The following is a 12,523-nucleotide window of genomic DNA, read 5'->3' as shown; positions in this document are numbered from 1 at the left end:
GTATTGGTACTGGTGGTGGCAGTACTGGCACTGGTGATGTTTGTGGTACTGGTGGTGTAAGTGATGGTACTGGTGGTGGTACAGGTGGTGGTGGTACTGGTGGTGATGGTGGTGGTGGTGGTAATACTGGTGGTGGCAGTGATGACACCGGTGGTGGTTTTACTGGTGTTGATGGTGGTACTAGAGGTGGTGGTGGTGTTAATACTGGTAGTGGTGGTGGTAGTACTGGTGTTGGTGGCTTTACTAATGGTGGTGGTGGTACTGGTGGTGGTGGCACTGGTGGTGGTGGTACTGGTGGTGGTATTGGTGCTACTGGTGGTGGTAGTATTGGTGGTGGTGGTACTGGTAGTGGTACTGGTACTGTTGGTGGTGCTGGTGTTGGTGGTACTGGTGGTGGTGGTGTTAGTGGTGGTGGTGGAGGTGGTGGTACTGATGGTGGTACTGGTGGTGGGGGTACTGGTGGTTTTGGTGGTACTGGTGGTGGTGGTGGTACTGGTGGTAGTGGTGGAACTGGTGGTGTAAGTGTTGGTACTGGTGGTGGTAGAGGTGGTGGAGGTACTGGTGGTGATGGTGGTGCTGGTGGTGGTTATACTAGTGGTGGTAGTGAGGGTACTGATGGTGGTACTTGTGGTGGTTGTACTGGTGTTGACGGTGGTACTAGAGGTGGTGGTGGTGTTAATACTGGTGGTGGTGGTGGCAGTACTGGTGGTGGTACTGGTGTTTGTGGCAGTACTAGTGGTGGTGGTACTGGTACTGGTGGAACTGATGTGGTACTGGTGATGTTTGTACTGGTGGTAGTGGTACTGGTGGTGGTGTTACTGGTTGTGGTGGTACTGGTACTGGTGGTGTTGATAATGGTGGTACTAGTGGTGGTGGTGGTACTGGTGGTGGTGCTATTGTTGGTAGTAGTGTTGGTGGTGGTGTACTAGTAGTAGTTGTGGTACTGGTAGTAGTGGTGGTGGTGGTACTGGTACTGGTACTGGTGGCAGTGGTACTGGTGGTACTGTACTAGTGGTACTGGTGATGGTACTGGGGGTGGTGGTATCGATGGTGGTGGAATTGCTGTTGGTGGTATTGGTGGTGGTACTGGTGGTATTTGTGGTGGTTCTATTGGTATTGTTGGTACTGGTACTGGTGGTTGTACTGGTACTGGTGGTATTGTTAGTGGTGGTGTTGGTGGTGGTACTGGTGGTGGTGGTGGAACTGGTGGTAGTGGTGGTAATGTTGATGGTGGGGGCACTGGTATTGGTCCTCATGGTACTGGTATTAGTACTGGTGGTGGCAGCAATGGTACTGGTGGTGATGGTGGTACTGGTGGTGTAAGTGATGGTACTGGTGGTGGTAGAGGTGGCGATGGTACTGGTGGTGATGGTGGCACTGGTGGTAATACTGGTGGTGGTAGTGATGGTACTGGTGGTAGTACCTGTGGTGGTTGTGCTGGTGTTGATGGTGGTACTAGAGGTGGTGGTGGTGTTAATACTGGTGGTGGTGGTGGTAGTACTGGAGGTGGTACTGGTGTTGGTGGCTGTACTAATGGTGGTGGTGGTAATGGTGGTGGTGGCACTGGTGGTGGTGGTAGTACTGGTGGTGGTATTGGTGCTACTGGTGGTGGTAGTATTGGTGGTGGTGGTACTGGTAGTGGTACTGGTGGTACTGGTAGCACTGGTGCTAATAGTGGTGGTGGTAATACGGATGGTGGTAGTGATGGCACTGGTGGTAGTGGTACTGGTGGAGGTAGTGGTGGTAATACTGGTGGTGGTGGTGGTAGTACTGGTGGTGGTACCAGTGGTCATGGTACTGATTGTGGTGGCTGTACTAATGGTGGTGGTGGTAATGGTGGTGGGGGTGGTGGTACTGGTGGTGGTACTGATGGTGGTGGTATTGGTGGTGCTGGTGGTGGTACTGGTGGTGGTGGAAGTGGTACTAGTGGTGGTGGTAGTATTGGTGGTGGTGGTACTAGTGGTACTAGTGGTGGTGGTGGTGGCTATGATAGTGGTGGTTGTGGTACTGGTTGTGGTACTGGTAGTGGAACTGGTGCTGCTGGTACTGGTGGTACTGGTACTGGTGGTTGTATAGGTATTGGTGGTGGTACTGGTGGTTGTGGAACTGGTGGTACTGGTATTGTGGTAGGGGTGGCACTGGTGGTAGTGGTGGGTGATTGTAGTGGATGTGGTGGTACTGGTGGTGGTACTACCTAGTGGTACTGGTGGTAGTGGTTCTCGTGGTGGTACTGGTGGTACTAGTAGTACTCGTGGTGGTACTGGTACTGGTGGTGGTGGTACTAGTGGTGGTACTAGTGGTGGTGGTGGTAGTATTGGTGGTGGTGGTACTGGAGATACTAGTGGTGGTGGTGGGGGCTATGCTAGTGGTGTTTGTGGTAATGATGGTACTGATGGTGGTGGTGGTACTGGTAGTGGAACTGGTGCTGCTGGTACTGGTGGTACCAGTACTGGTGGTGGTGGTGGTACTGGTATTGGTGGTGGTATTGGTGGTACTGGTACTGGTGGTACTGGTGGTGGTACTTTTGGTGGTATTGGTGATGAGGTGGTGGTACTGGTGGTACTGGTGGTGGTACTGGAGGTGGCACTGGTGATGGTGGTGGTACTGGTAGTGGTGGTGGTATGTGTAGCACTGACACTGGTGGTACTGGTACTGGTAGTGGTACTGGTGGTGGTACTGGAACTAATGGTAATGGTACTGTTAAAGGTGGTGGTACTGGTGGTACTGGTAGTGTGGTGGTGGTACTGGTGGTACTGCTGGTGGTACTTGTGGTACTGATAGTGGTGGTACTGGTGGTACTGATACTAGTGTTACTGGTACTGGTGGTGGTGGTGATACTGGTTGAACTGGTACTGGTGGTACTGATGGTGGTACTGGTGGTAGATGTACTGGTGGTACTGGTAGTGGTAGTGGTGGTAGTTGTGTTGGTGGTGGTGGTACTGGTGGTATTGGAGGTGGTGGTATTGGTGGTGTTGATGTTGGTGGTGGTAGTGGTACTAGCAGTAGTTGTGGTACTGGTAGTGGTGGTGCTGGGGGTGGTGGTACTGGTACTGGTGGTACTGGTGGTTATGGTACTGGTGGTACTGGTTGTACTGTAGTGGTGGTGGTGGTTGGGGTGGCGGTGGTATTGCTGGAAGTGGTATTGGTGGTACTGGTGGTGGTGCTATTGGTGGTAGTGGTGTTGGTGGTGGTGTACTGGTACTGGTGGTACTCTACTGGTAATACTGGTGGTGGTATTGAGGGTGGTGGTATCGGTGGTGGTGGAATTGCTGGTTGTGGTATTGGTGGTGGTACTAGTGGTATTGGTGATAGTACTTGTACTGGTGGTATTGGTGGTGGTACTGCTGGTATTGTTGGTACTGGTACTGGTGGTTGTACTGGTACAGGTGGTATTAGTGGTGGTGGTATTGGTGCTGGTACTGGTGGTACTGTTACTGGTGGTACGGCTACTGGTGGTGGTGGTGGTACTTTTGGTTGTGGTGGTGCTGTTAATGGTGGTGGTTGTACTGGTGGTACTGGTGGTAGTGTTGGTGCTACTGGTGGTGGTGGTACTGGTGATGGTGGTGGCACTGGTAGTGGTGGTGGTAGGCTGCACTGGTTTCAAGGCCCTAAATGATTTAGGCCCTTCCGATCTTTCTAACAAGCTAATCAAGTACACCCCCTCACGTCCTTCAGATCAGGTTCTAAACTCCTACTATGCACCCCTAGAATTAAAAAGCGTGCAATGGCGGCAAAGCCTTCACTCATCTTGCCCCTGCTTTCTGGAATGAGCTACCTCTTCAGCTCCGTAACTGTTCTAACCTCTCTTAGTTCAGGAAACTGGTGGTGGTAGTACTGGTGGTGGCACTGGTGGTGGTGGTACTGATGATGGTGGCTGTACTAATGGTGTTGGTGGTAATGCTGGTGGTGGTTCTGGTGGTGGTGGTGGTACTGGTGGTGGCATTGGTGGTACTGGTAGTGGTCGTGGTACTGGTGGAGGTGGTACTGGTGGTAGTACTGGTGGTACTGGTTGTGGTACTGGTGGTGGTTGTGGTCCTAGTAGTGGTGGTGCTAGTACTGGTACTGGTGGTGGTACTGGTGGTGGTGGTACTAGTGGTGGTGGATTTACTCGTGGTGCTGGTGGTGGTATTTATTTATTTATAAAGTTTTATATAGCGTGAACAAGATCCCAGGGGATATCAGAGCGCTTTACATTCAAACTAGAACAGGTAACAACCACAGGAAAAAAAAAACAAAAAACACAAATTAACCATAAAGTGCACGAAAGTTCGCATTGAAGTTAAGTTAAACAAAGTACAGTGTAAGGACAGCAGAACAAAGAGTCAAAGAAAAAAGAAAAAAAAAAAAAGTGTAGTAGATGTTGACACAATGGGGGAAGGAACAGTGTCAATGGGCCAAGGTGGGTAGCCCAATTACTGAAGGAGTTTGTTCATCAGGAATCTTTTGACTTCCAGTTTGAACACCGTTGTACTGGTGATTCTGCGTAATTCTGGAGGAAGAGAGTTCCATATCCTTGGAGCCGCACATGAGAAGGCTCTGTGAGAGGTTCTCTTTTTGTTAAAGATAGGTGGTTTCAAAAGTAAGGTAGTAGCGCTTCTAGAGACTCTTGCACCACCAGATAACTCAGGTTTTTGCGCCAGATACCTGGGCGTCTTGAGGTGGATTGCTTTGTGGGTCATCGTGGCAATTTTTAGCTGGATTCGTGCTTCAAAGGGGAGCCAATTTAGCGTTTTTAGGACTGGCGATATGCGCTCATTGCGTTTGGCGCCTGTAACCAATCTCACAGCAGCATTCAGTGAAGCCCTTATCGGAGCCAGGGTGTATTTGGGCAGGCCACAGAGGATAACACTGCCGTAATCTATTCTCGGTAGGACCAGCGATTGAACCACCTGCTTGAAATCCTTCAGTGGAAGGAAAGGTTTGATGTTTCTGAGTGTCCTAATCAAGTGGTTTGCTCCTTTACATGTAGTGCTGATATGATTTTTCATATTCAGGTTATTATCCATGGTGACTCCTAGAGATTTGGCTGAGTTTACGATGAGCGGAGTACGGTTGAAAGCAGTGAGGTGGCTCATCCAGAGGTCAAGATTGGGGGTGTACTTCTGAGGGGAGACAAGCAAGAATTCTGTTTTTGAGGTGTTGAGCAGGAGATGGTTCTCAGTTAACCAGTTTTGAGTATAAGTTAAGATGGTGTTGAGTGATATGATGTTTTCCGGGGATGAGATTTTCAAGTAGAGTTGCGTGTCATCGGCATACATGTGGAAATGAATATCCATGGAGGTAAGAGCGTTAGCTAAAGGTTCCAAACAGAGGTTGAAGAGGATAGGAGATAAAGCAGATCCTTGGGGGACTCCCATGAGAACGGGCGAAGGCTGGTGGGGGTATTGGTGGTATTGGTGGTATTGGTGGTACTGGTGGTGGTGGGGAACTGGTGCTGCTGGTACTGGTGGTACTGGTACTGTTGGTGGTACTGGTACTGATACAGGTGGTGGTGGTGGAACTGGTGGTAGTGGTACTGTGGCAGTGGTGGTACTAGTGGTACTGGTGGTAGTAGTGGTGGTTGTGGCAGAACTGGGAGTGGTATTGCTGGTGGTATTGGTGGTACTGATACTGGTGGTACTGGTACTGGTACTGGTGGTGGTGGTACTGGTGGTACTGATGGTGGTACTGGTGGTGTTGGTAGTGGTACTGGTGGTACTGGTACTGGTGGTGGTACTGGTGGTACTGGTGGTACTGGTGGTTTGGTGGTGGTACTGGTACTATTGGTACTGATGGTGGAACTGGTGGTGGTAGTGGTACTGGTAGTGGTACTGGTGGTACTGGTGGTGGTGGTGGTGCTACTGGTGGTACTGATGGTGCTACTGGTGGTGGTGGTACTGGTGGTGATGGTGGTACTGGTGGTAGAGGTGGTGGTACTAGTGGTGGTGGTAATGTTGATGGTGGTGGTCCTCATGGTAATGGTATTTGTACTGGTGGTGGCAGTACTGGTAATGGTGGTGGTGTTGGTACTGGTGGTGTAAGTGATGGTACTGGTGGCGGTACAGGTGGTGGTGGTGATGGTGGTGATGGTGGTACTAATGGTGGTGGTGGTAATACTGGTGGTGGTAGTGATGGTACTGGTGGCGGTACTGGTGGCAGTTGTACTGGTGTTGATGGTGGTACTAGAGGTGGTGGTGGTGTTATTACTGGTGGTGGTGGTAGTATTGGTGGTGGTACTGGTGACTGTACTAATCGTGGTGGTGATAATGGTGGTGGTGGTACTGGTGGTGGTGGTGGTATTGGTGCTACTGGTGGTGGTAGTATTGGTGGTGGTGGTCCTGGTACTGGTACTGGTACTGGTGGTGGTACTGATATTGGTGATACTGGTGGTGGTGGTAGTACTGGTGGTGGTAGTACCCATGGTGATGGTACTGGTGTTGGTACAGGTAGTGGTACTGGTGGTACTGGTGGTGGTGGTACTGGTGGTTATGGTGGTACTGATGGTGGTAATAATGGTAGTTGTAGTGATGGTACTGGTGGTGGTGGTACTGGTGGTGGTAGTGGTGGTAATACTGGTGGTGGTGGTGGTAGTACTGATGGTGGTACCGGTGGTCGTGGTACTGATGGTGGTGGGTGTACTAATGGTGGTGGTAGTAATGGTGGTGGTGGTGGTAGTATTGGTGGCGGTGGCTGTACTAATGGTGGTGGTAATGGTGGTGGTGGTGGCACTGGTGGTGGTGGCGGTACTGGTGGTGTATTGGTGCTACTGGTGGTGGTAGTACTGGTGGAGGTGGTACTGGTGGTAGTACTGGTACTGGTGGTGGTACAGTTGGTGGTGGTACTAGTGGTGGTGGTGGTACTAGTGGTGATGGTGGTAGTACTGGTGGTGGTGGTACTGGTGGTGGTACTGGTGGTGGTACTGGTGGTGGTGGTGGTACTGGTGGTAGAGGTGGTGGTGGTACTGTTGATGGTGGTGGCACTGGTAGTGGTGGTGGTACTGGTGGTATTGATGGTGGTACTGGTGGTGTTGGTAGTGGTACTGGTGGTACTGGTACTGGTGGTGGTACTGGTGGTACTGGTGGTTTCGTGGTGGTACTGGTGGTACTGGTACTAGTGGTACTGATGGTGGTACTGGTGGTGTTAGTGGTACTGGTAGTGGTACTGGTGGTGGTGGTGGTGGTGCTACTGGTGGTACTGATGGTGATACTGGTGGTGGTGGTACTGGTGGTGGTGGTGGTACTGGTGGTGGTGGTGGTAATGTTGATGGTTGTGGCACTGGTAGTGGTGGTGGTCCTCATGGTAATGTTATTGGTACTGGTGGTGGCAGTACTGGTAATGGTGGTGGTGTTGGTACTGGTGGTGTAAGTGATGGTACTGGTGGCGCTACAGGTGGTGATGGTGGTACTGTTGGTGGTGGTGGTAATACTGGTGGTGGTAGTGATGGTACTGGTGGCGGTACTGGTGGTGGTTGTACTGGTGTTGATGGTGGTACTAGAGGTGGTGGTGGTGTTATTACTGGTGGTGGTGGTAGTATTGGTGGTGGTACTGGTGTTGGTGGCTGTACTAATCGTGGTGGTGGTAATGGTGGTGGTGGTACTGGTGGTGGTGGTGGTACTGGTGGTGGAATTGGTGCTACTGGTGATGGTAGCATTGGTGGTGGTGGTACTGGTACTGGTACTGGTGGTGGTACTGGTGTTGGTGATACTGGTGGTGGTGGTAGTACTGGTGGTGGTGGTACCCGTGGCAGTGGTACTGGTGTTGGTTCTGGTAGGGGTACTGGTGGTACTGGTGGTGGTGGTACTGGTGGTGATGGTGGTACTGATGGTGGTGGTGGTAATATTGGTAGTTGTAGTGATGGTACTGGTGGTGGTGTTACTGGTGGTGGTAGTGGTGGTAATACTGGTGGTGGTAGTACTGATGGTGGTACCTGTGGTCGTGGTACTGATGGTGGTGGGTGTACTAATGGTGGTGGTAGTAATGGTGGTAGTATTGGTGGCGGTGGCTGTTCTAATGGTGGTGGTAATGGTGGTGGTGGTGGTACTGGTTGTGGTGGCGGTACTGGTGGTGTATTGGTGCTACTGGTGGTGGTAGTACTGGTGGTGGTGGTACTGGTGGTAGTACTGGTACTGGTGGTGGTACTGGCGGTGGTGGTACTAGTGGTGGTGGTGGTACTAGTGGTGATGGTGGTAGTACTGGTGGTGGTGGTACTGGTGGTGGTGGTACTGGTGGTGGTACTGGTGGTGGTGGTGGTACTGGTGGTAGAGGTGGTGGTACTGGTGATGGTGGTACTGTTGATGGTGGTGGCACTGGTAGTGGTGGTGGTCCTCATGGTAATGGCATTGGTACTGGTGGTGGCAGTACTGGTACTGGTGATGGTGGTGGCACTGGTGGTATAAGTGATGGTACTGGTGGTGGTACAGGTGGTGGTGATGGTGGTACTGGTGGTGGTGGTGGTAATACTGGTGGTGGTAGTGATGGTACTGGTGGTCGTTTTGCTGGTGTTGATGGCGGTACTAGAGGAGGTGATGTTATTACTGGTGGTGGTGGTGGTGTTGGTAGTGGTACTCGTGGTACTGGTACTGGTGGTGGTACTGGTGGTACTGGTGGTTTCGTGGTGGTACTGGTGGTACTGGTACTAGTGGTACTGATGGTGGTACTGGTGGTGTTAGTGGTACTGGTAGTGGTACTGGTGGTGGTGGTGGTGCTACTGGTGGTACTGATGGTGATACTGGTGGTGGTGGTACTGGTGGTGGTGGTGGTACTGGTGGTGGTGGTAATGTTGATGGTGGTGGCACTGGTAGTGGTGGTGGTCCTCATGGTAATGTTATTGGTACTGGTGGTGGCAGTGCTGGTAATGGTGGTGGTGTTGGTACTGGTGGTGTAAGTGATGGTACTGGTGGCGCTACAGGTGGTGATGGTGGTACTGTTGGTGGTGGTGGTAATACTGGTGGTGGTAGTGATGGTACTGGTGGCGGTACTGGTGGTGGTTGTACTGGTGTTGATGGTGGTACTAGAGGTGGTGGTGGTGTTATTACTGGTGGTGGTGGTAGTATTGGTGGTGGTACTGGTGTTGGTGGCTGTACTAATCGTGGTGGTGGTAATGGTGGTGGTGGTACAGGTGGTGGTGGTGGTACTGGTGGTGGAATTGGTGCTACTGGTGGTGGTAGCATTGGTGGTGGTGGTACTGGTACTGGTACTGGTGGTGGTACTGGTGTTGGTGATACTGGTGGTGGTGGTAGTACTGGTGGTGGTGGTACCCGTGGCAGTGGTACTGGTGTTGGTTCTGGTAGGGGTACTGGTGGTACTGGTGGTGGTAGTACTGGTGGTGATGGTGGTACTGATGGTGGTGGTGGTAATATTGGTAGTTGTAGTGATGGTACTGGTGGTGGTGTTACTGGTGGTGGTAGTGGTGGTAATACTGGTGGTGGTAGTACTGATGGTGGTACCTGTGGTCGTGGTACTGATGGTGGTGGGTGTACTAATGGTGGTGGTAGTAATGGTGGTAGTATTGGTGGCGGTGGCTGTTCTAATGGTGGTGGTAATGGTGGTGGTGGTGGTACTGGTTGTGGTGGCGGTACTGGTGGTGTATTGGTGCTACTGGTGGTGGTAGTACTGGTGGTGGTGGTACTGGTGGTAGTACTGGTACTGGTGGTGGTACTGGCGGTGGTGGTACTAGTGGTGGTGGTGGTACTAGTGGTGATGGTGGTAGTACTGGTGGTGGTGGTACTGGTGGTGGTACTGGTGGTGGTGGTGGTACTGGTGGTAGAGGTGGTGGTACTGGTGATGGTGGTACTGTTGATGGTGGTGGCACTGGTAGTGGTGGTGGTCCTCATGGTAATGGCATTGGTACTGGTGGTGGCAGTACTGGTACTGGTGATGGTGGTGGCACTGGTGGTATAAGTGATGGTACTGGTGGTGGTACAGGTGGTGGTGATGGTGGTACTGGTGGTGGTGGTGGTAATACTGGTGGTGGTAGTGATGGTACTGGTGGTCGTTTTGCTGGTGTTGATGGCGGTACTAGAGGAGGTGATGTTATTACTGGTGGTGGTGGTGGTAGTACTGGTGGTCTTTGAACTGGTGGTACTGGTGGTAGTGGTGGTACTGGTGGTGGTAGTGGTGGTTGTGGTGGTACTGGGGGTGGGACTGCTGGTGGTGGTACTGGTGGTACTGGTGGTACTGATACTGGGGGTACTGGTACTGGTGGGAGTACTGGTGGTGGTACTGGAACTGGTGGTACTGGTAAAGGTGGTGGTACTGGTGGTACTGGTAGTGTGGTGGTGGTACTGGTGGTACTGGTACTGGTGGTACTGCTGGTGGTACTTGTGGTACTGATAGTGGTTGTACTGATACTGGTGGTACTGGTCCTGGTGGTGGTGGTGGTGATACTGGTTGAACTGGTAATGGTGGTACTGATGGTGGCACTGGTGATAGATGAACAGGTGGTACTGGTAGTGGTACTGGTGGTGGTGGTATTGGTGGTATTGGTGTTGGTGGTGGTATACTAGTAATGGTTGTGGTAATTGTAGTGGTGGTGGTAATGGTACTGGTTGTACTGGTACTGGTGGCACTGGTAGTACTGGTGATTCTGGTACTGGTGTTACTGGTACTGGCGGTGGTGGTACTGGTGGTATTGGAGGTGGTGGTATTGGTGGTGTTGGTGTTGGTGGCAGTGGTGGTACTAGCAGTAGTTGTGGTACTGGTAGTGGTGGTGGTGGTGGTACTGGTGGTACTGGTGGTTATGGTACTGGTAGTACTGGTTGTACTGTAGTGGTGGTATGGGTGGCGGTGGTATTGCTGGAGATGGTATTGGTGGTGGTACTGGTGGTATTGGTGGTGGTACTGGTACTGCGGGTATTGGTGGTCATACTGGTGGTATTGTTGGTACTGGTACTTGTGGTAGAACTGGTACTGGTGGTGGTGGTTGTACTGGTGGTGGTGGTACTTACTAGTACTGGTGGTGGTACTGGTGGTACTGGTGGTACTGGTGGTGGTACTGGTGGTACTAATCCCGGTGGTACTGATGGTGGTACTAATCCCGGTGGTACTGATGGTGGTACTGGTGGTGGTACTGGTGGTGCTGGCGGTACTGGTGGTATTGTAGTGGTGGTAATGGTGGTGGTGGTAGTGATGGTACTGGTGGTAATTGTAATTGTAATTGTCATTTATAAAGCGCGTTATCATCACCTTCAGGTCTCTAAGCGCTGTGAGAGAGCCCTGCCCTAGCATGTGTGGAGACCGTATAGATTAAATTGTGCTCCAGGCTTTCAAGAAGAGTACAGTCTTTAGCTTCTTCCTAAATGGAAGGAGAGCATGTTCCTTACGTACACTCTCTGGCCATTTATTCCAAATTTGGTGGTACTGATGGTGGTGCTGGTGGTGGTGGTAGTGGTGGTGGTGGTACTGGTGGTAGTGGTGGTGGTGGTACTGGTGATGGTTGTGGCACTGGTAGTGGTGGTGGTCCTTGTGGTAGTGGTAATGGTGGTGGCTGTACTGGTACTGGTGGTGGTAGTGGTACTGGTGGTGGTAGTGGTGGTACTGATACTAGTGGTACTGGTAAAGGTGGTGGTACTGGTGGTGGTGATGATACTTGTACTTGTGGTTGTACTGGTACTGGTGGTGGTGGTGGTACTGGTGGTAGTTGTGGTACTTTTGGTGGTACCAGTGGTAGTGGTGGTGCTGGTGGTACTAGTGGTGTTGGTATTGGTGTTGGTGGTACTGGTGATGGTGGTACTGTGGTGGTGGTAATGGTGGTGGTTGTACTGGTAGAACTGGCGGTGGTGGTAGTACTGGTGGTGGTGGTACTGGTGGTGGTACTTGTGGTGATATTTGTGGTGGTAGTGGTACTGGTTGTGGTACTGGTGGTTGTGGTACTGTTGGTGGTGGAACTCTTGGTGGTGGTGGTTGTACCGGTGGTGGTGTTACTGGTGGTGGTAGCTGCACTAGTGGTGGTGGTGGTAGTGTTGGGACTGGTGGCGTGGTGGGGGTTGTACTGGTGGTGGTGGTACTGGTGGTGGTGGTAGTGGTGGTACTGGTGGTAATTGTAATTGTAATTGTAATTGTCATTTATAAAGCGCGTTATCACCTTCAGGTCTCTAAGCGCTGTGAGAGAGCCCTGCTTTAGCATGTGTGGAAACTGGATAGATTAAATTGTGTTCCAGGCTTTCAAGAAGAGTACAGTCTTTAGCTTCTTCCTAAATGGAAGGAGAGCATGTTCCTTGCGTACACTCTCTGGCCATTTATTCCAAATTTGGTGGTACTGATGGTGGTGCGGGTGGTGGTGGTAGTGGTGGTGGTGGTACTGGTGGAAGTGGTGGTGGTGGTACTGGTGATGGTTGTGGCACTGGTAGTGGTGGTGGTCCTTGTGGTACTGGTAATGGTGGTGGCTGTACTGGTACTGGTGGTGGTAGTGGTACTGGTGGTGGTAGTGATGGTACTAGTGGTGGTACTGGTGGTACTGATACTGGTGGTACTGGTAAAGGTGGTGGTACTGGTGGTACTGGTACTGGCGGGACTGCTGGTGGTACTACTGATGGTACTAGTGGTA

This window comes from Triturus cristatus, chromosome 9 (assembly GCF_964204655.1).
Source record: "Triturus cristatus chromosome 9, aTriCri1.1, whole genome shotgun sequence".
In the NCBI taxonomy this organism is placed as follows: domain Eukaryota; kingdom Metazoa; phylum Chordata; class Amphibia; order Caudata; family Salamandridae; genus Triturus; species Triturus cristatus.
The sequence above is the reverse complement of the archived record's forward strand: the minus strand, read 5'-3'. Positions refer to the sequence as shown.